General features: G+C 40.6%; 1 protein-coding gene and 1 long non-coding RNA gene across 6 annotated transcripts in view; one reads left to right on the forward strand and one right to left on the reverse strand.

The window, feature by feature from the left end:
- Nucleotides 1-23,560, forward strand: part of LRMDA (leucine rich melanocyte differentiation associated) — a 1,024,583-nt gene that overhangs the window by 236,626 nt on the left and 764,397 nt on the right. The window lies entirely within an intron of this gene.
- LOC109264451 (uncharacterized) lies at nucleotides 11,511-22,071 on the reverse strand. Of its 2 annotated transcripts, none has more exons than XR_008424841.1 (4): nucleotides 21,985-22,071; nucleotides 12,372-12,501; nucleotides 12,148-12,274; nucleotides 11,511-11,681 (listed from the first exon to the last, which is right to left on the reverse strand). It is a non-coding gene; the product is annotated as an uncharacterized LOC109264451 (long non-coding RNA). The 2 variants fall into 2 exon arrangements; XR_002078728.2 differs by having other exon boundaries at nucleotides 11,511-11,782.

A 23,560-nucleotide genomic window follows, 5' to 3' on the forward strand; every position in this document is an offset into this window, starting at 1 on the left:
GTAGATTTAGATAACTGAATGAGAAGTGTCGCAAAAACACTACTTACCCTTACTGTGTGCAGTATACTCTGATATGTTGTATTGTGTTAAAAAAGGCTAGAAGCACTCTGGAATTCAATTCCACATCCAGCGGGTCTTTGAAAAACAGTGGCTAGATCTCCCAGCCTTCATTGAATCTAATGAGGAGATCTACTCTGATATCCTTTTATGGGTGAGGAAGAGATGTGTACGTATGATCCCAGTATCACATGACTAGTTAATGACAAATTGGGGCTGTAGCTGAGGTCTCCTGACTTTGGTCTAGTATCTTTACATAAATACCTATTACTCGAAGTATCTTTTGTTGTTGTTGTGTGTGTGTTTGACTCTTCTGGTTAGGTACCAAGTGGCAAACTAATAGTATACAGGATTTGACACCCTATACTTGTTCTACACGGACTTGTTAACCTACACCCTGTCTCCCTTTGCGGAACCCTGTTACCTCTTGGCCAGTTGACTCAGCCAGTTTAAAGCTGTATATGTTGTACTCCCAGAGACAGCATGCATTGTTCCTGCCGCTTTGGGCCCATAGTCTAAAATGCACATAGTTTTTGTCTTCAAATACTTACTGTCTAGTTGGACTGATATGGCAGGGCTTCATTTCATTAGCAGAAGCATAAATGTATAAACAGGGTATGAGAAATGTGCTTGGGAAAGAGGGTCTAGTCTGAGATTTTGTCCCTGTGAAAAGGAATCTACTTCTGTAGCAAGGAAGCTTGGAGCTCTGATCACGACAGAAGAGAGTGTTGCTGGAGATGCCCAACCTTAGTTTATTTATTAAAAAAAATTTTTTTAATGTTCATTTTTTGAGAGACAGAGTGTGAGTGGGGGAGTGGCAGAGAGAGAGGGAGACAGAATCCGATGCAGGCTCCAGGCTCTGAGCTGACAGCACCGACAAGCTCTGAACCGACATGAGGCTCGAAATCATGGACCATGAGATCTTGACCTGAGCTGAAGTTGGATACTTAACCCACTGAGCCACCCAGGTGCCCCACCCAACCTTAGTTTAAATTGACCAAGTCTATCATCCTGGTTATCGATGCCATGACCTTCGCCCTTCTCCATGGGCTCCATTACCCCTTCTAAGACTGAAATCTGTCCCCTTGAGGCAGGACACAGTGTCTGCCAAGTGTGGATATGGCAACAGTATTTGGCAAGCTCACATTGAAAATATCCAGTCTAAAAATATGGGCACAATGGAGCTAGATATTTAAAATCTGACCGATTTCACCAAACCTGGAAAATGCATTTTCTTTTCCTCACCCTCAGCTCACCCATGAGTACCCTAACTTGAGTTGTTTGAGGCCACTGTGAGTATTGCCAGCATGCCTGAATCCCTGAGTGAGGCGAGACAGGAGTGGTGGACAGGGAAAAGAGGCAGGTGAGTGTTGCTGGAATGTCATTGTGCCTGTATAGTCATTACAACTTTGTTTCCATAATGCTGAGCACAGCAATTGAGGAATTCAACTCCAATGCATTATTTTATGGCTTGGGATCATCTGCTTTGATTCTGGCACTTGGGCTACTACCGTTACCTGTGTATTTGAACTTGTGAGAGTGGGCACCCTGTGTTGCATTCACCCTGCTCTATCGAGGGAGCCCTGAGCTACTTCCTCCTTTGAAAGGCAATAGGCAGCTGTTGTGGTTTTTGCCCATCATTCCTACTGTTGGCTGAGTGGTGCGGAGGGACCCCTTTCCGTAATATAGTGCTTTGGCTGGTGTAATTCTGATTTAGAAAAACAGCTTCACTTGGAGAGAAACATTAATTAGATGCAAAGAGGGAGTTATTTCCTCCTTCGGGTGGGGGAGAGTGGGGAGTGAGGGAGAGAAAAAAGTACCACAAATAAATTATCTCCTATTTGTGCAATGTTTTATGCTTGTCAGCTGTCTGTTGCCAGAGAACCACAATGTAGCTAAATACTTGTGACACCTTGCCCAATCAAGGTATAGCAAAAGGATGTTATGGGAACCTCTTTGTGACAACCTGTGCTAGTTTACATTAGCTTAACCAATCGCTTTTTCCTGTGTGCTTGGAGAAATTTGTTAAATTAATTCAGTTGCAATTAGCAGATTTATGGGAAAGTACCCTGTTATCCTTTAATTGGAGAGCATAAAACTACAAACTGAATCCGCTAGTTCTATTTGTGTAATAGGCAATCTATCTACGACAAGATTTGATCGATGGAGTCGTATGATGCCCTTGCCTTGTTTTATATTGGCTGTCAGCGCTTAACTGGGACTGAAGTATCTGGGTAACAAAAATTGATATAATGACTTAATGCGCCTTATTCTCTTTGAGCTACATCAGTTTAGAGCACTTCTGAGAGAAAAATGTCTGGAAAATATCAGGGAGTCATTTATCAACCTGTTTTCATTAGCATACTGCCTAGCTCTGGCAAGGATTTGAATAAAAAAAAGCAGGATGGTACAATTTATTTCAGGCCCCATATTTCTTGGATGAAAGGAGACTTCTAATAAAAGGAAAATACAGAAAGATGCTTTTTCTAGCTGGTTTTCCCCTAACTAAAACCCTACCCCAAAAGCTTTTTTGTTTGTTTGCATTTTTGCTGTTAGTAATATTCCGGAGAACATATCCCTGGGAAGGTAATTAGAAAAATAATGCAAAGTGCATGGTGGTTATGATCTATAGAGAAAAAAAAATGTTTAACCAAAAAAAAAAAAGCCAGAAATACCCAGGTGTGTCATGAGTATGTGTGTGTCTGTCTCTCTTTGCCTCTGTTGTGTATGTTTGTATATTTATAATACACCGTTCAAGAGTGAACATGGAGAGAAGTTCTCTACATAAGTGGGTGTTTTGTAGCATTAAAGGATTTCAGAAAGTTAAGATACAGCATTTTTAGTTTTCTGGAGTTGGAGCTGAGGGGAAATAGAAACAGATCAAAATGTTTGTATAGTGGGCAAAATGCATTTGGTATTATGGAGTCATTTGTCCTACCCACCGTAGGATGGGAACCACAAGAGGTAATAATAACTGAGAGGCAGTTGTACGGGAGTGAGTCCTTTTTTGCATGAAATTTTTATGCATCAGTCAGCCTGCATAGAGTGTGCCTAATGTATAAAATAAATTGGTGCATAAATCAGATTAAGAGCAGCATGTTGCCAACTTTCGCATTTGCACACAGGAATTCAATATGGATATGGAGGAATTCCCATTTTTTTAATCCCTAATAGGGTACAGGGAATCTCTCAAGTAGACATTGCACACAGGGACATTTTATTCACTTATCTCCCCCACTTCTCACCCCAAATAACAACTGAAGCAGTGTCGCCAATGGTAAGAGGAGCAGTGCAGGAGGTTTGCGGATGCCAACTGTTATATGCAGGGTAGTGACACAATATTTTAAGATAATATTGCAGCCCTGTCTATAGCTCCTAATTATGGCAAGGAATTGGTGTGCCAATCGATAGTGATTTATGGTGGGGATAAGCTAGTACACACTGCTCACATTGATCTGCATGTAAATTCCTTGACATAATAAGAAGTTATTACCAATGACAGTCACTGTCTGACTGCTAATTCATTGGCACATCCTCCCATCAGTGAGAACCACAGCATCTGCATACCGTGTGAGTTTGCCCACTGTTTGCCTCTTATTAGTCAGGCCTGTGTATTTGGTGCTCGATGGGTGGCTATTGAGTAGATGAGACTCGAGGTCATGCTGACAGTGTCTCTGTGAAACAGCAGTTCTGTGATTAACCAACAAGACAGGAGGTGTGTCTTATTTCAAAGGAAGAAATACCTATAAGAGTTTGACTTTGGGTTAAAAAAAATCCTAGTTTTCTTAAGTATTATATCTATTAATGTTCTTCACACTATTGCCCCCAAAGTCTCAGATAGCAAATTATCAATTGATCACAATACAATTGCTTTTGCTTTACCCTTTTCCTCTTATTATGCTTTTTGAAAGTCAGATTTTTTAACCATATAGCTTTTTTGCTTCTTAAATCTCCTATGCATTTATAGGCTCCTGCATTTCTGCTGCCCCAGAGCTTTAAAAATTTTTTTTAATGTTTATTTATTTTTGAGAGAGAGAGAGAGAGAGCGAGCGAGTGAGCTAGTGTGAGTGGGGAAGGGACAGAGAGAGAGGGAGACACAGAATCCGAAGCAGGCTCCAGGCTCTGAGCTGTCAGCACAGAGCCTGATGCAGGGTTTGAACTCATGAACCCGTGAGATGATGACCTGAGCTGAAGTGGGATACTTAACTGACTGAGCCACCCAGGTGCCCCCCTGCCCCAGAACTTTTTGTTGTTGTTGTTGTTGTTGTTGTTAATCTTTAAGCTTGCATGTCTGTTTTTTGTTTTCCCCTTTCTCTTTCAACAAAGTCTTATCAACTAATTCTTTATAGCTGTACCCCTCTCTTCACTAGTCATGAACTGAAGTCTTTTAAAATTCACATTCAGAGCCCCATGGAAGGTAGCTCCTTTTCACTTGATTTCTGTGAGCAAAATCTATCTGCCTAGCCTGTGATAGCACATTACCTATAACAAGCTATTTTTGTTGTTAAATATTGTGTCATATGCCTCTGTGGCCTGATTTTTTTTCCTTAAGTTTTTCTTGATACTGAATGCAGCCAAAGTGTGATTGCTGTGTTCCCACCTTCTTTACTCCTACTGGAGGTGGTCATCGTTCTTTGCGGGAGACCCCTTGAGAAGTTGGAGTAATAGACATCTACCTTGGCAAGTGAGTCATTAACTTCAGGTATATGATACCTGCTTTACCGTGAGAAATAAAAAAAAATTATAAAAACATTTCTTTTAAAAGTTTATCGTTGAGAGGGAAAGAGTGAGGGAGGGAGGGAGAGGATGAGCAAGGGAAGAAAAGATAGAGGGAAAGAGAGAATCCCAAGCAGGTTCTACACCGTTAGCACAAAGCCCAATGTGGGGCTCTGTCTCAGGAACCACAAGATCATGTCCCGAGCCGAAACCTGAGTCAGATGTTTAACCAACTGAGCCACCCAGGCACCCCCAAAACATTTTTTATTATAGGCCATAATTACAAGAATAATAGGGGAATAACAATAATAGTAATTTTAATTTCAGACTGCTGCTTGTGTCAGTTTGGTCTGGCTAAGTTAGGCTGCAGTAACAACTAACTCCAGAATCTCAAAGATGTAAAACAATAAGGATATATTTCTTGCTATGCTTCCTGTACATGGTAGGTTGGCAGAAAGAATCTGATCATTTTCGTCACACAGGGACTTAAGATGGCAGAGCAGTTGACATCTTGAATATCACTGGACCCTGAGCCAAAGGGAAAGTGTTCTAAAGGGTTTTGCATTGGCAAGTAAATATACCACAGCTCATTGGCAGAATTGATGACAAAGCTCCATTCTTACCTTGGGATCCAAAGAGGGTAGACTAGTCATACTTGGTAAACAGCTCTAATAACAGATTTGTTATGCACAACAGATAGTTAATAAAAACTTCTCTGAACATAAGAAATGCATTATTGGCTTAACAGTACACAGATTGGTGATGACAGAAGAGGTCTAGAATAATTGAGCTTAAAGTCTCTAAAAAGCGATCTGGATGAACTCTCTCATGTTTACAGAGGAGGACATAGAGGTCCGGGGAGGGTAATTTCCCCAAGAATACAGCATTGGAGAGAGGAGCAAAATAGGGATGCAAACTCAAGTTTCCTGACTTGAAGTCAATGTAATTTCTTCATTCTGTCTTTCTCACCTGGTAAACTTGGGAACCTTGAGTTTCTTCTGCATATTGCTGCTAAACCTGTGTGCCTTGGTGCGCAAGTCCTGCCTTTGCCCTGTTGTTGTTAGTCTGACAGCTTTTAGTTTGTCCAAGTCTTCTGGATCTGCTTAGCTTCTTGGCTTCCCCTTTCCAGACTCCATAGTCACCATCATATTTTCCTGTGGGTGATGTTTGGTTATGAGGCTATAGGTTCACTTGATTTTTCTTTTTTTTTTTTTAAGTTTTAAATTTATTTTTTTGAGAGTGAGATGAGTAGGAGAGGGGCAGAGAGAGAGGGGGACAGAGGATTCAAAGTGGGCTCTGTGCAGACAGGCTGACAGCAATGACCCTGATGTGGGGCTCGAAGTCATGAACTGTGAGATCATTCTTGATCTGAGCTGAAGTTGGATGCTCAACTGACTGAGCCACCAAGGTAACCCTCACTTGATTTTTATTTCAAGTACTAGAATTTGAATGCTTTTATCAAATTCCAGAAATAGGACACAGGGTGTGTAAGGTAGTATTGAGACAATGATGGGATGTTCAGTAGAGTCACTACAAGGAGGTCAGACCAAGAGGAACTCCACAAGATGAAATGTTTATTGATTTACATATATCCTGCTTACTTTGAGGATGTGAGGGAGATGGTGATTGGGTCTGGACAGTGGCCTGTTCTCTTTGGTTGTGACTCAGCAGAGTCAGAAGACAGAGTTTTGGTTGACATTTCTCCTGGTTTATTTTTATTTAATTTTTAACTACTGCTTTGGACATTGAAGCCAGATAGGTAGACTCAAAATTTTTAGATGGAAACAGAAAACCCTACAATACTAGCTATTGTTAACAGATAAGCGATCATACTTTTCAAATGATTTTCACTGCAGACCCAGGTTGGACCTTCCAACCTGGAGAGAATTAGTTGCTTTTGTATGGCCCAGATTATGGATATAAGCATTATCAGCAGGGCATGTGTTCTAACCCAGAGCCTGAGGTTTTGGCCTTGGACTATTATTATTTTTAATGTTTGTTTATTTTGAGAAAGTGCATGTGCATGTTAAGCGGGGAGTGGCAGAGAGAGAGGGAGGAAGAGAATCCCAAGCAGGCTTACAAACCGTGAGATCATGATCTGAGCCAAAATCAAGAGTTGGACGCTTAACCAACTGAGCCACCCAGGCACACCAGCCTTGGATTCTTCAATGGCAAATGTCTTTGGGAGATGAGGGAGAGGGTGGTGTGACTATATCAGAGAGATGCTTTCTTGCCCATACGGAGGACTCTTATCTGCTTTATGACTTTTGTGTAACCCTCATAGTTCATTCAAAATTAACAAAAGCTCAAGAAAAAGCTAATCTTCATTAAGTATCAGTTATATGGTTATATGTCAGGTACATGTGAGTACCTCCTCTGACCCTTTCTCTCTTTCTGTATAGTGTGTGTGTGTGTGTGTGTGTGTGTCCCCATATATCTGCATAGGTATATGTATTTGTCACTTGCTTTTAGAACAGCCTTATGAAATAGGTATTGTGTGGCTAACATCTGAGATATGAATTCTTTTCCTCCTCACCATCACCCTCTGGAACAGATACTTTTATTATCCTCATTTTGAAAATAAGAAAACTGAGGTGTAGAGTCTAATATAGCCAGATAGCTAGGATGGCATGAAGTCAAGGTCAAATCCAGACAGCTTGGTTTCAGCACTGGTGTTTGAACCACGCTTCTGGCTATCTTCATCACCTTTCCTGACTCTATTCTTGAGGAGAGGAGTTACAGGGCAGTGGAATAGAAACCAAAGAATCAGAAGATCTAATCAGGCACTGGCTCTGATTCCTCTTGCCTGTGCTGTTTTAGGCAACCCCCTCAGCCTTTCTCAGCTTCTTTTCCCATCAGTATAATAAGAACACTCACCTGTAACTCAGAGCAGTTTTTAGAGAAAGGAACTTGTGCCCAGAGTATGTCATAAGAGCCACTGGCATGCTGGAAGAGAGTGTTAGAATTTTGTTCCTAATTTTTATACCTAAAAATGAGAAATAAATAAGCTGGGTCAATGTTTAATTCTTAGACTGAACTGGAGCTCTCACTTGGTGCAGGTGTCTCCCACATGTGCACCCGCCATACACAGTGAATGGCTGTTACAGAGACCACCTGGGTATTCTCTTTGAAGAGAAGTTCTTAGTGATATCTTCCCCCCCCCTTTTTTTTTTGTCTTAAGCATTTTGAAAATTTTATTAGACTCTGAATCTTTGAATAACAGAACCTTTACATTATACTTGATGATAAGTTGGGGATTGAGTACAAAAATCTTTTGTTCCAACAGAGATTCCTTGACTATATCATGAGAAAGAACTTGAAAGTGTTTTTTTGTTTTGTTTAATTATAAATATGAGTTTTCCATTTTTCTCTCAGGAAAACTAAAGCTTTCTTAATTTTTTTCATTCCTAATGCCTGGCAAAAATATAAATCCTAACAGATATGTCTGGCAAAAAATGCAGTTAAGAAATGCTTAATGAAAGAAACTCATGCTATGGAGAGGACATTTGAAAACATTTTTGGAATGATTTCCATCATCCTGTGAGCTCTTTGCTGTAAACTGTGTCTAGGTGTATTATCTATAAAATTGCTTATCTCTGCACATGAAAAAAATGGAAAATGAATTTTCTAACTATGTAAGTCTTCCCAAGAAGAAGAATTTTAGTGGGTTTTGAATTCATTGGTGAAAAATAGAAAATTGCCACACATTTTGGGTAATTGACATCAAGGAATGTGGAAATTTACCCACTGAATTTAAACAACAATCTGAGTGTGACTGGTTCATGAGATTGAAAAAGATTTTCATGATTTAATGAGCTCAGTGATCAGTTTCTTTCATATGTACTGTGGTACTGAATAATGGTCCTGTCTAAGAATCATATTCTAATCCCTGGAACCTATGAATGTTACCTTCCATGGAAAGAATCTTTGCAAATGTAATTAAATAAAGGATTTTGATATGAGATTATCCTGGGTTATTTTAGGAGGTCCTAAATATAACCCCAAATATAATTGAGATTATATTGTATAAGGTATTTAATACCTTATAATACTTATAACAGAGGCAGAGGAAGACCAGACATAGACATAAGAGGAAAAAGCAATGGTGCCCAGAGAGGCCGAGATGGGAGTGGTATGGTCAAAAGCCAAGGGATTCCACCAAACTTCAGAGGCTTGAAGAGGTAAGGAACAGATTCTCTCCTGTAGCCTCTGAGGGGAGTGTGGTTCCACTTACATCTTGATGTTGGCCCACTGGTACTTCTGGGTAACTAGAACTGTGAGGAAATATATTTTTGCATGTTTTTTTTTTAATGCCACCAAGTTTGTGTTAATTTGTTACAGTAGCCACAAGATACCATACAGATACTTAGTATCTTGTAAAATTGAGGACTCATTTATTAAAATCAAGCATTAAAATTAAATTAAAAACTAAACTTTTAAATTGGCTTCTTACAAAGTGCTAAGCCCTCATTTAAAAAAATAGGTATAAATATATAACATCTCAGTAATGAAAAGATTAATAAATTATGTAAAATACAGTATCTGTTTTTTGGTAAACTCAAAGAAGATTTGACATCATTAATGAATAAAATTGCATTTAAAATCTTCTTATTTTTTTCCTATCCTTAAAATGCCTATTTAATATGCTTTATGAATACATTGGTAAGATATAGTGTGCATAATTTATAAATAAATCAACATATGTTGGGGTGCATGTTAAAAAATTTTGGACAACTTGCTCTAAGGGATTATTGTCATGATTAAACAAGATAAATGTGAAAAGTCTTGGAACATGGTAGGCATCCAGTAACTATTGAGTGGATGGATGGATGGATGATGAAGTAATGGAGGATCCCTAAGCAGTAGACCCAGGAAAGCATCCCTGATGATGTGGCTTAGCTCTGGGCCCAGGTGTGCTTGATTCCAAAGTAGGTGATCTTCCTACTTTGCCATCATCTTGTGAAGTATGCTTGTTGTAGCATCTGTTTTACAATTTCATGAAAGGACAAGCAACACTTTGTGGTGAACATGTAGGGTTGACTCATCTATCTCAGCGCTGGGATGGGATGAGGAGGAATGGGAAGTGTAATTCCACGGATTACTTGAGAAGGCAGGAGGAGATTCCTGCCCTGAGTGTGACTTTGTTGACTGGTAGTGGGTGGTGGTGGGTGGTTGTAGCGGGTGGTCAGCGGTTTTGGGGTTAGTTATGGTGGGATGGACTCAGCCTTCCTGCAGCTCACCCAACAAGGCAGGAAGCTTTAGGATTTTGTCTGAATGTGAGAGGCTTTGAGGATCTGCCAACAATAGAAGGTTCTTGAACACCAGCTCCTCTTTCCTGTAAGCAGTGTTGGAAGAGAAGTAAAATTCATACACTCACTGAGTTTTAGACCACCAAAGTGCCAACACCTATGATGGTAGGGAACAAGTTGATGTCTGGATAAATAAAATGTTGACAGCATTCAGATGTGGTTTTAGTTAACAGCTTTGCTCTTGTTTCTGACCAAAGACACAAAAACAACTTCACTCCAAGTGTTAGCAATATCCTAACTGGATTTCGAAGTTATCTCTCTTCCAGGTCATGTTTTGATAGAGCTAATAATGAAAATAGCCAGTGAGCTGGTGGGTGCTGAAGGCAGATAATAAGAATTTCAGAACTGTTATAATCCCTAGACAAACTGGATTGCACCTGTGAAAAGGGGGAACAGACTCAATGAGCTGAATCATGAGCCTAATTGGCTCAGTCTTTACAACACAAAACTAAAGGCTAGTCTTTAAAAATGTACTTCTTATGCACTGGTGGTGATGGAGTAGTAGGATAGTTTCTTTGCTGTTCTTTGGGTCACTGACATTGACCCCTATTGTTCTTGACCCCACTGCTCCAGTAGCCTCCTAGAGGGGAATTGCAACAGTAACTTTTACTTACCTCTAATCTGGTTTCCATATTGCCCCAGGTCACGGCACTCTCCATCTGGGCATCTTCTAGTGGCTCCTCTTAGGTTCAGAACTCTTACTGTTTGCAAGAGTTTCTTGTGACTCCTGCCCTCAACCAGATCACATATCATATGCAACTCTTTTTTCTGTGGAAGATTCTGTCTTGTGTTGGGGCCCTTGCCCGGGCCCTTGCTACTCCTTTGATCTACCCTGTTCATTTTCATCTAGCTGATGCCTTTGCATCCTTCAAGTCTCTTGTCAAATAAGGAAGCCCCTCCTTGAACCATGTTGACTGGTTTGGCTTCCCTTGGTGTATATTGCTCCCCTAGCATCCTGGATGTCCACAGAAATTTCTTCCACTTGTATTTGTGTTTTCAGTGTCTGTGGGCCCTGTAAGACTTCTTGTCTCTGAGAAGTCACTGCACAGTACCAGGCACAAATAATGGGTGCTCATTCCATCTGCCAGATTAATGACTGAGGCTTTTCAAGAGAGAAGGAGAGAAGGTAATGTGTTTTGTATTGTCACAACCAGCAGATTACCTGGCACCCAATAAATGTTGGTTGAACTGAGTTCATTGGAGAGGCCATAGACCAGGTTTGCTTTAGGGGCTGTGACCTGGTTGCAGAGTATCAAGCCTCATCCCCTTTACCCCATTCCAGTGAGGCCCAGGTCTGAATTCCTTTAGAGGTCAACTGAGGATGGGTGATGGTGGTAGTAATGGGGTAGATTATATATCAATTGGTGTTTTGAAAAATAAAAAAGACAAATATACAGACTCATTAATAACAAATATTTGCAGACATAATGAACTTAGAACATTTTATTGCTGTGTTTTTGAAATGTGAGAGAGAAACCAAAACATAAGAAGAGACTGCTATCATGGCAACCTTTGCATTCTGTTTGCAACCTTAGCCTTCTTGAAAGATTCCCCTATGAGTTGTGGTTATAGTTTTCAAGTGTATGTCTCGTTTTTGACCTGGGAGTGAGAAGAATAATTTTTAGGCAATGAAAATAAATACTCATCTGACTAGTAAGTACAGAAATGGGTCTCAGGGCTTTGGATATCAGCTCCACCATCTGAAATGTAAATATCTCCTGAAATTCCCATTTAAGAGCAGATTTCACCTGCAAGTAGACTGCTATATCTTCCTGAAAAATATATACACCCTAGTGAGGGAATAAACACATCATTACACTTTCATGACAGATAAGCTCAGCTCTGTTCGGGTGTAAACTCATTTTTCTTGGGTTGACCTTTAAATAGTATTGTGCTATTGTATGGGATTTAAATCAATAATTTTGTCAAAGCAAAATATACTGCAGGTTTTTTTTTCTTTATCATTTAAACAGTTCTGTAAACTCTCAAGGAGTAATGGATTTCAACATGTTGTCCCCAGGAAGGGAAGGGGGGCGGTTACAGGAAGCCACATATAAGAACTCACTTAGTGGCAATGAGGCAGAAGCTTGGGATGGCTGCAGATCTGAGACAGTTCCGTTTTTCTTTCAGGCAGCTCAGGTGGGGGTGCTGGTGTGGGCTGTAATTAGTGGTGTAATACCTTTTCTGCATTCCTGTTATAGAGCAACAAACTGTCCCAGGTGTGAGGAGGTTAAAATGAGAAGTACCCAGTAGTTATGAAGCAGCAATAATGAGTTTCCTTCTACTTACCATGGATTTGTGTGATATACAGCTTGCAATTAAGCATGGCTTGGTGATTCAGTGATTAATGTATATACAGCTCCTAAAGGAGGGAAGCCGCCCTCCCGTCACATCCTTCATGATGTTTACAGCTGGGTACCTATTAACAGGAAGATGGAAAGGGCCATTTACAATTCAGTAACCTTTATGACAGTGAACTCTTTAATCAGCATTTTATTTCCTTTGTAACACTTTAGTCATCTACAAATGTCAGAATAAAATAGGGCCATGAAATATTTAGGATCGGCATGTGGAAATTGACTTCCCTTGATTTAAGCTGCTGTGTCTTTTCATTTTGTTGTTTTGGGAGCTTTTACTTTTATTGAAAGACAATTTATAACTAAATGCTCCCAACAGTGACTGGCATTAGGGTAGGAGGAATTTCAGAGAGCCAAGTTCTGGTTCTATAAAATGTGTTGATGCTTGCTATATTGGGTAATAAGTTATTCAAATAAAAACATTAGCGAAGGGTTTGCATTTCAGAGCAGTGTTTAGTAGAGGTACAGCAGACTCTGTAGAGTTTATGACAAAATACCCCGACATATTTTAGAAAGGTAATTAAGTATGAAGTACATCCATAATAATTTAAGTCAGTTATAGTGTGTACCTGAAATATGCATTATTGTCTCACATTATTTTCTTAGTGGGATTCTGGGACTTTTTCAGCTCAACAATAACCACCTTTCAGCTTCCTTGTATTGTTGCAAATGTATGTAATATGTATTAGCAGAATTGCCATGTTTATATTTAAAAACCTTTAGACAGTAATATTGTATGAAATGATTGCATTATTTACTTGTCTTTTGTTAAGTTAACTCATTTTAAACCATTGAACCCAAACATATTTCAAATTACATGTTAAAAAAAAATTAATCTTGGACCATGGCATGCTTGAAGAATTTGGTATCATGCAGTATTGCCCTCCCCCTATCCCCAGAGGTTCGTGGTTACCATTTGTTGACCATGGGATGAGCGGCAATTTAGGGAGATAGTGATAGTTTTTTTTCAGGAGAGAATCTTTGTCTCATGTAGGTTGTCTAGGACTGCATTTCACACTTTGCTACAAGATACTGGGAGGGTGTTAACTTTTCTGCTGTATGGACACCAAGTAATCAGGACCAGCATGGTGTGGTGGAAAGACCAGCAGCCTGAGTGCTGGTTCTCGGCCCTGACAGGAACTTCCTGCCATGAACAGGTTCCTTATCTTTAACTCAGAAAGCTAAGGAACTGTAAACTAAACTGGTTGATTGGACCTGGTGTGTTTTCAAGGGAGCAGTGAAGAAGAAAGGGAGGGGAATACATGGAGAATAAATTAGGACCTGAAATTCAAACTGCCACAAGTAAAGTGTTTCTGTACCTAGACTACATAGATATGCAGCCTAAAGAGAGTGTCTTTACCTAGATGACAGAAGGAGAGCTGCTGTGAAAAGTCCAGTCATCTCATGAATTTGTTGCTGCTGAGTTAAGCTGTCTATTGAAGGACTTAACACAGAACAAGACCCCAGTGTTATTTTCTTGTTTACTTGTTTTCATGAAAGGTCAGGGTCTCCAGCTGTATTCTGATAACAAAGCCCCAATCTACAAAGTATCAGCAAGTTGTCTGAGTTGGAATGTTTATGGAAAGTTAAGGTATTAATCTCCAACTTGAGAGTTGCCCCCACTTAGTCCAGAGAGTAAGAAACAGAAAGGAGGGAGATCCAAGGACCAGAAATTGTAGGCTGGCCAAGGAAAGGGGTTCAGGGATTGGGATAGTTAGAGGACAGCTTTTTCTTGATTTTTTTCATTTCACTTCCTTGTCTGATTTCCAGCTGTTGTCAACAGCTCGCTTTTGAAATGGTTCTTTGGGACGTTCAATGGATGGTAGCAAGTAAAATCTTACAAGGGGCTTCAAACTTTGAAGACTGAAGTTTTTTTATTGAAAGGGAGTGGCTGAATGACTCCATCAATGAGGCTGAAAGTATGCATGTGTGATGGTAAAGTAATGGCTGGAAGAGCAGGTTGCACCATGTGAGGGGATAGCTGGAAAAGGCACATGGGGAAGTCGGCCTAGGAGGGCAATGTTTCAAAAAGACTTTGGTTCCATCTTTGCCCACCAGCTCACTAGAGGTCCCCACAGGGGTATCTTGGATGACAGGAAGCAGTGGGAGCCTAAAAAATTTTGGTGGCTATAGGTTTTGTTCCCAGATTTCCAATTTTTAATTCATTTAACTTCTTGACTTTTGAGTTTTTAAAAATGATTATTTATTTTGAGAGAGAGAGGGGGGCGGAGAGAGAATCCCAAGCAGGAATCCCCAAGCTGATAGTGTGGAGCCTGATGCAGAGCTTGATCCCACTCTGAGATCTGAGCCGAAACTAAGAGTTGGATGTGTAACTGAGCCACCCAGGTGCCCCTAAAATTGTTTTAAAATTTAAAAAGTGTTATCAAACATAATCATGAAAAATTTGAAAAAAAAATGGAAGAGTAAAAACGATGGTCTACTTCTGCCCCATCAGCCCAACTGTTATTATGTGTGCTATATTGTCTACTTCCAGAGGCATAAAGCAGCATAGTTGAAATGAGAGTGAAGTGTCAGTTTTATGTTTGGCTTTTTTCATGTTACATTAAATAATATGCATTTTGCCATGTTGCTTTGTGGTCTTCTTAAAATTTTTTTTTTAATGTTTATTTTTGAGAGAAAGAGTGTGAGCAGGGGAGGGGCAGAGAGGAAGAGAGACACAGAATCTGAAGCAGGCTCTAGGTTCAAAGCTGTCAGCACAGAGCCTGATGTGGGGCTTGAACTCACAAACCGTGAGATCATGACCGGAACCAAAGTGGGATGCTTAACCAACTGAGGACCCAGGCACCTTGCTTTGTTGTCTTATGATCATCATTTTTGATGACTGTATATTATTTCATCAAATAAACATTCCATAACTTAAAAAATAATTTTAAACATTGTTAAATCTTACTATGGGCTGATTAGTTTGTCCTCATATATTTTTTTTTGCCATAATAACAGTATAATGTATGTCTTTGTGCATATGAATTTTTGGTAATTTTGTTTATTTTCTTAGGAATAGAGTCCTTATTGGGTTGAAGTGATTGCACTTTATTGCATCACCTACCTACTTTTAGCCCCAAATCTCTTAAAAACCTTAGTTAAATTTTGTCCAAGTTCTTTGCTATGTATATGCTTTAGATTAAAATTATTTTTATAAGAAGCTTGTGTTTCTGTAGAGAATTTTGGATATTTTGAAGAGGATCTAAAGTCATGTAGATGATACCATATTCAAAATTCTGCTGTAGTAGATGGCAGAAAATTAGGAAAAGTCAGACTGGGATAAGGACTGACATCTGTTGGGCATCCAGAATATGTTAGGCACTATCAAGCATGCTGATCTCATTGAATCTCAAAGCAATCCTGTGGGTTGAATATTAGTAGCAGTAGCTCCCCCACCCCCCCAGATGAGGAAACTGAAACTCAGCAAGGTCCAGTGATCTGCCTGAGGTCTTCCAACTTGTGCAGAGTTAGAATTTGAACTCAAGTCCACCTGACCAAAGCTGGTGCTTGCTCCACTCTGCCATGTAGTCTTTGTCTTAAAGAAGGGTGGGTAGGTGAAGCATTAGTGGCACCACACTGTCCTCTAAGATGAACATAAAATGGTGGTGCTTTTCCCTTTGTAATCTCAGAAATTTATTTTAGCCATTGGGACCTACATTTTTGTAATGATTCCTATACCCTTTGGCAGAGCCATGTTTGTGCCCTTCTCTCAAGTGACAAAACATGATTTTGTTTTAATGCCCAGAGGTGTATTGGCTAAATGGAGCTGGCAGCATATTCAGGGGTTAAGATGGAGTGTGTATGTGTATGTCGGTGGTGGGGGGGGGGCGGTGGTGTGGTTCTGGGGAAGCCGGAGCCCAAACCCTTTTTGCCCTATCAGATTTTACTGTGCTCCCTCTGTGCTTTCCTGAAGACAGCGAAGGAATGGGGATGTGTAAGGGAGAAGACATGGCCTTGCTTAGAAAAGCCATTTTGGGAACTGTAGGTGTAGAGCCCACCCAGACAGAGGGATGGTCTGGAAGAACTGTTCAGGTCTCTTGGGGAAAGCCTTCCAGCTACCCAGTCAGGAAGAGTAGGAAAACAGGAATGCTCAGAGAGACAAGTTCAAAGTCATAATACCTATGGATACCTGGCAGATTTGGCGGCAGGGTTCTGGCCTCCCTACACTGCGGAGCCAGTGAGTGATGGACAGGAGAGGAGGTGACCAAGCCAGCAGGCTGGGAAGCAGGAATGGCTGTGTGATTCAGTATTCCTCTTGCCTTGTCCCTGGACAGCAGTCACCTCTCCTTTGATGCTGTGAGGAAGCTGGGATTATTACTACATGGGGTGGATGGTTTTCTACCTCTTGGTTCGCTTTTAAGTAAGGCAGGAGGGCAAATGGGGTGGTGAGAAGTTGGGAGGGTGTTGGCCACTGGTGTTTGTAGCCTGGAGCCTCTAGGACCCTGCCTCTTTGCTGCTGGTACTACGTTTCAAATGAAGCCTAGAATTTCTTCCTGTTAGGGGTGGGGACAAGGAATCGGTGTTGGGTGTTTTTTCACCCCCTGATGATTAGGACATGTTAACCCACATTCACTCTGCTGCTTTCCCCCCTCTCGGTCAGGATTATTTAAATGTTTATCCTTCCTTCCTTCTTGACCTTTCTTGTTCAGTCCTAGTTCCCGGGTCCTGCTTGTTTTGTGTTTCATGAGCTTAGCAAACCGTGGCCTCCAATTCCCTAGTTCTAGTGTTTTCACTTAAGATGAGAAGTGATGAGCCAAAGGTTTCAGGCTCAATCCTTGAGCAAAGGGCCGCTCTGACAGGGATTATTATTTATTTGTCATCTTGGATGTAATAAGCTGTAGGTACAGCTTCGAGAGCCCTTGATTTATTGCGCTGTCTACTGCCACTAGCGGGGCGTCTGCTCCACCGTGCAGGATGAATACCACACTGTCAGCTTCGTCGATCTGTCTCCACCACTGCTCTCTCTCTCATAACACATTCCCATTTCATGCCAGAATACATAAACAATCTTTCATTATTTTGATGCCTTTTTCATATTTGTTCTTTACAGAACATAAAGTTTGAATTTATGGGTTTCCTTTACATTATTTCAACACACTCCACCATTTTCCGGGTTTGTGGTTTAACTCTCAGAAATTGGCTGCCAGGTGATTTAGTTATTTTGGCTTTCTAGTTTTATAGTTATTTAATATCGCAATGCCAGATACTGAGAAAATGGAGTGCATGGAGGGTGAGGGATTTGCAGTGTAGGCTCTTATCATCAAGGCAGCATGATCAGAGGGATGAGGTGCGGGGGTTAACAACAAGGCATGGGAGACGGGAGATCGTTTGCTTATTTTTAAAAAATCCCATCTCAAAAATAGTTTTTAGATTGTGGCCAGCCCAGGTTCCTTGATGGAGCTTGAAAGGAAGAAGGGAACATCCCACCACTGCTGGGGACTGCCAAGGTTTTCTAACTTGCGGGTTAAAACGTCTCACCCCCAGCTTTTCACATGGCAGCTTCAGTTCTCTTGATTTTTACCTATGTTCTCTTCTCTGCTGCTTGCATTAATCCTTGCTCTCCCTTGGTTTTTGCTTCTGCGTTTTCGAGACTCAGCCATATTGCCTAATTTTAAACAGTTTTCCCATTATGATGTTTTGTTCCCCAACTGATAAAAGAGCTTGTGTTTGAAGGCATTTGTTTAGGACTAGGAAGTTGCGGCCTCCCCCCCCCCCCCCCCCCCCCGTAGGAGGATAGGCTTGGGAAATGGAGGGTATACCTGCTGATTTATTCACTTACTTGTACTGACCTATTTTCATGAGCTCCACCCCCCACCTTATTTTAGTCTTACCAAATTTCATTATCTTAATTTTAACCAAACAGAAGAATTATATATATATTCTCTAGCTTGGGTAGCTTCATATTTTTGATTTAAAATAAATTCCCTCCCTCCCCCCCACCCCAGTTATTTTCCCTGAAATTAAATTGTCAGAGAGACAACAGAAGAAATTCATAGAATAGATGGCATTGTAATGCCCATACTGGTGATAAGGACTTGACATATGTGCATGAGAGTGCTGTGTGTGTGTGTGTGTGTGTTTAGGCGTGTTGTCTGTTGACAGGATATGGGCCAGTCTATGGAGGAGCCTGGTGAATTTCACTTCATTTGGTAGTTCCTGGCACATACGAGCCACTGATAGGTGAGATCGTATTCTGGTCAAGGTGAATTAATTGTGTGGAAGTCATGGCATTTGGGAAGTTGACGTCCTTTTCAGTGACAGTGCTAGTTCACATACCGTGGCTGAAATTCTGGCTCCTTTAGGGGAAGGTCTCTTGCTTACGTGCTCATTTATGTGTGCTTGTGCTTGCCCCTGTGAGAGGAAGGGGCTCAAGGTGAGAGATGCTCTGCTGTTGGAAAGTTGTTTTGAACCCTGTCTCCTCCCTAAAAGACATTAATGAATGTGGATTTGAATGCCATAAATGCAAGATAATTTTGTCACTCCTCGCTTCCCTTGGCCGCCTTCATTAGAGAAGTGGGGACTTTGCTTAGCTCACATCACATTGTACAGGCCTGTTGTGGCTGGAAGGAAACCCTAGTTAATTAATATGAGAAATTTGTTTTGTGTCCCTGGTTAAAAAGACGGTGCAGGTTGATGTTGTCAGCAGAAGCCGCTTGTCACTTTGACCTGTTCTGTTAAGTGTTTGATGTGTTTTCTCAGAGTAATCTGTGAATAACATTATAGCCCAGCCAGAAGAGAAACCGAGGGAGCAATAGCAGAATTAATATCTGGGAGCGTTGATAATTATATATCAGAATCTAATTTTTAGCACAGAAAATGTGTTAATGACAGAGAGGAAAACAAAAACCACTAGCTTCTCCCAGCAGGCCCCAAAGTGTCATTTATTATTTCTCAGCTGGATATCTATCAAGTTTATGGGTTAATTTTTCTGTAGACTGTTATTTATGGGTTTTTGTTTGTTTTCAGCCATCATTACTAACAATACGGTTAATAGCAATCATTTGTTATCCAGCACTAGGCGTGATGCCTCAGATGAGAGCACTGAACTGAGAATACTCATTTGGTAGCTGAATAAGGCCCTGACAGGGCCCATTTATAACAAGCTCATTCTATAATGTCCATCCTATTAATAAAATTTTGTTGCTGTCTAATTAGAGATGTCTGATGTGTATAGTAGCAACGCAGAGGAGACTTTGTGCCGCTGCCTTTTCTTCTCCCCTTCCCCTGGCCTCTTGTGTCACAGCCAAAGCCCATCTGGGCATGTGGGTTTGAGAAAACAAAAGGAATGAGGAACTAGCTGTGGGTGAAGGTTCTGGATTAGATGTGTGACAGTAGTGTTGAGTTGAGACTGGAAACCAGGGAGGCCTTGCTGGCTTTCCAGTCCTCTTTTCTCTTCATTCTGTGCTTGTACAGCCCTGATGAATAATTTGCCATTTGCTTCCCAAATCCTTCTTGGTATGAGGTGTGGTGGCCACAGGATGCTGCTACTCATTTCCTAACACACACCAAAACTTAATCATCCAAGTGAGTACTTAGCTTTTCAGCGTCGGTGCCTTGAAAGGCAACACATTTATTCCCGAATCACTAGTGGCCTTCTGGAAACTTCTCTCAGTTTGTTTGCACAGGTTGTTTGTTGCATTCAATACAAAACCAAATAATCTCCCTGAATAAGAATTGGGGGTGCTGTACTACAACACCCCTCTCAATATTTTGTGGTCATGCTTTGGATAGAGAAACAGGTTAAGTCATTTTTATCCCAGAGGATCTTTCAGGTTTTCTTTAATTACAAAGAAGCTTTGGGGCTAGGTAACTGGATGTGCCCATCTCTTGGGCAAAGAGTTGGAATTCTAACAGCCATTTTTGAATCCTGATGGTCCTTACTTGGCAGTGGGGAATGATTATGATTTGGGGAAAGTTGTTGAATGGCTGGGTTTCTGCTTTCTACATTCCAAAAAGCAGGACCAATCCCTGGAGAATGGTTTGGTGGTGAGGATAACGTATATGAAAATGCCTTGTAGGTAGTAAGACCTTCAAAATGCTAGTTGCAATTACCAGTAATTACAGAAAAACCTACCCCACTGAGCTCCTTTATTTTAAAGTCATTTTAAGCACCGTTGTATAAATAGTTTTACTAATTTAATTGCTCATATTTCAAGTGAAATTCTGCCTTCCACTCTAAGAGTAAAATTTAAAGAAATGTGTAACATTGAAAAGTTTTTCTCATTCCGATTATGGCTTATTGTGAAGTTTGCCCTCTTTCTGGGGGGAAAAAAGAGGAGTTGAGAATTCAGGGGAAAGTATTCTAATAATTCGGCAGGTGCTCAGAATTCTACATCTTTGAATTAAGAGCACACAATTGGGCAAGTACACTGAAGAATGTTTTAAAATAGTTTTGTTGCTAGGTAACTATTTTCCTCTTCAGTAAGCCCCCCCCTTCGAAATGTTTTGCAAATGATCTTTTGAATAAGAACAATCATCTAATATATTTTTCTCCCAGCCTATCTGTTTGATTTTGAAGGTAAAACTAAAAAAACGCTGCAAAATTTCCCTCCCTAAGCTGGTGATGAAAGTGCGGTGTAGGGTTGGGCTTACACAGGCCTGGGAGTCTGCTGGGTTTTTATTCTCCTAAACTGCACTTGACTACAGCTTATCAACCCTTAATTAGTGCTACATTTTCTCCCTGTGATTTCTATTGATGTGTGGTACTGGAAGCTGGATTGAGCCTCCACCTGACTGGTGTGCAAATTGTTCTAGAAAATTCAGCAAACATCTCTCTCCATTACCCACCAACCCCTGCCACCCTATTTCTTTCCGCCCCCACTCCCCCTGCATTTCTCTTTCCTTGTGTCTTTCTCTCTTCTATTCTCTTCAATAGAGAAGGTGAAAAGCAGGACGATAGGAATCAGGTTGAGTATTAGTGTTTTTGCTGGCCTGTGCAATAGAAAACGACAAGCGTCTGACTGGGTCCTCTGTCAGCAGATTGGGAAGCAGGGAGGCTGCGGCAGGCGGGGGCTCCCCCGCGGCCTCGGGATGGCTGCAACACGACTGTGAGAGCTGGGATGAAGTCAGCACTGACAAAGTGAGGGGATTGATGGATGGACAAAGCAGGGAACTGGATGTGAGAATGGATGAGGGCAGAGGGGGAATTTAACACAGACAAACAGAATGAAAGACAGAGAGGAATTGCCTGCTAAAGTATGCCCGCCCTTAGATCCCACAGCAATTTACTCACTGCTAACTGAACACCCAAGGATTGTTTGCATCTTTGCAGATTTTCCTAGCCGCCAGGGCAGAGGGAAACTAGCAGATTCCAGCTAGTGTGTGCCAGGCTTTCTCTTTCAACCTCCCTCTACCCTCCTCCCCGCCCCCCCCCCACTACATTCACTCTCATTTAATTCAAACTGAGCAGCTGATTATTTCCAATAAGTTCACACAGTGTTGCTGCAGAATAAATTTTCTTCCCTTGCCATTATTTTAATGTTTCCACTAAATTTGCTTTAATCAGTTATTGTTGCCTTAGTGTAGTAAATAATAATATTTACCTGCTCCTTTTGAAAATGATGTTTCTGGAAGCAGATCTATTGTTGCTTTATGAAGGAGTGTGATAGCCATGATAATACATGCCTCCTTTGTGCAGGAAAAACTTAAATGTCTTTCTACCTTTGTCCAGTCCTTATATGTTAATGAGTGACTCAATGTTTAATGCTTGTAACATTTTACTTTAAGGTAGAAAGTATGTTCTAACTCAAACTTGAATATATTAGGTAGAGAAAGAATTTAAGAGAGAAGATCTCATCTTAAGTGTTATTACAATTAAATTAAAAAAAAGAAAATAATTGGGACAGAAAAAAGGTGAATCTAATTTTCCCCCCTGAGGAAAAGGTATAGTACTGCTTATGCTATAATAGGTTTACTATTTACAGAACAGTTATTTCAGAAAAGAAGAGTATGGTCCAAAAGCTTTTTGAGTTTTTTTTTTTTTAAATAATCAGTGATTGTATGAAGCAATAGAAGGTAAATCAAATTATTATAATTGAGTACCGTCCTCAAAGGTATATTTAGGATTTTGTTTCATTGTATGAATAAAGAAAGTGATTTTCTGAGACCGGTTGATTTAGGACTCTTCGATAAGAATTAGTGTTATTAAAATTCTAAAAGAGAAACATAAACAGCCCCCCACACACCTTGTTGGAAAAGTAAAAATTATCCCTAATTTAATTATGTCCAGCCTTAGGAGTGATGGTTCCAAAATGAGCCATTGTGTTTTTGGTACTTTCAAGGAACCCAGGATCTTAGGAAGCTTGAAAAATCTCTTGTTCATTTTGGAATACACTGAAGGAAACTTTGTATTTCAGAGTTGATGTTGATGGGTCTAATACATCCTTTACTCATTTTCCGTCTAAAAATAAAGTTTGTTTTTTCCTTCTTCCCCTCCACACCCCTTCCTCCCTTTCCCCTCAAAGAAATGGCCCGGAAAGACAGAGTCTCTGCTTTTTTTTTCCCTCTATATTACAAAAAGATTTTTTCCCCCTTACAGGTGCTGGTTTACATGAGCACACACCCGGTTTTGAGACTGATATCTTTCTTGTGACATACGTCCAGAGTATACCTATTTCCTCAGTTTCTGCCTAGAACCAAATGTCTGAAGTAGCAACACAGTTCTAAGAAATTTTGGCCCAGAGTGCAGTATCAGCTGCCTTCACAATTAAAACAGGGTCTTGGGAGAAGGACTGTTGACTTGCTAGAAATGATGAATGAGAGTTAAAAACAAAAAATAAAAAACAAAAACAAAAACTGAAATTAGTAAATTGTCTATTGCATGGAGATCCATGAGACATATTTTTAGGTATGGCATGGATTATATGTCACTCTGTTGATGTTGAAAAAGTGGATTTGACCTCATGCTCACACCCACCTTTTTTTTTAAATTTTTATTAAAAAAATTTTTTTAACGTTTATTTTTGAGACAGAGAGAGACAGAGCATGAACAGGGGAGGGTCAGAGAGAGGGAGACACAGAATCTGAAACAGGCTACAGGCTCCAAGCTGTCAGCACAGAGCCTGATGAGGGGCTCGAACTCACAGACCATGAGATCACGACATGAGCCGAAGTCGGACG

The sequence above is a fragment of the Panthera pardus genome, unplaced genomic scaffold, assembly GCF_024362965.1.
Source record: "Panthera pardus isolate Hobbes unplaced genomic scaffold, ASM2436296v1 HiC_scaffold_22, whole genome shotgun sequence".
Taxonomy (NCBI): Eukaryota; Metazoa; Chordata; class Mammalia; order Carnivora; family Felidae; genus Panthera; species Panthera pardus.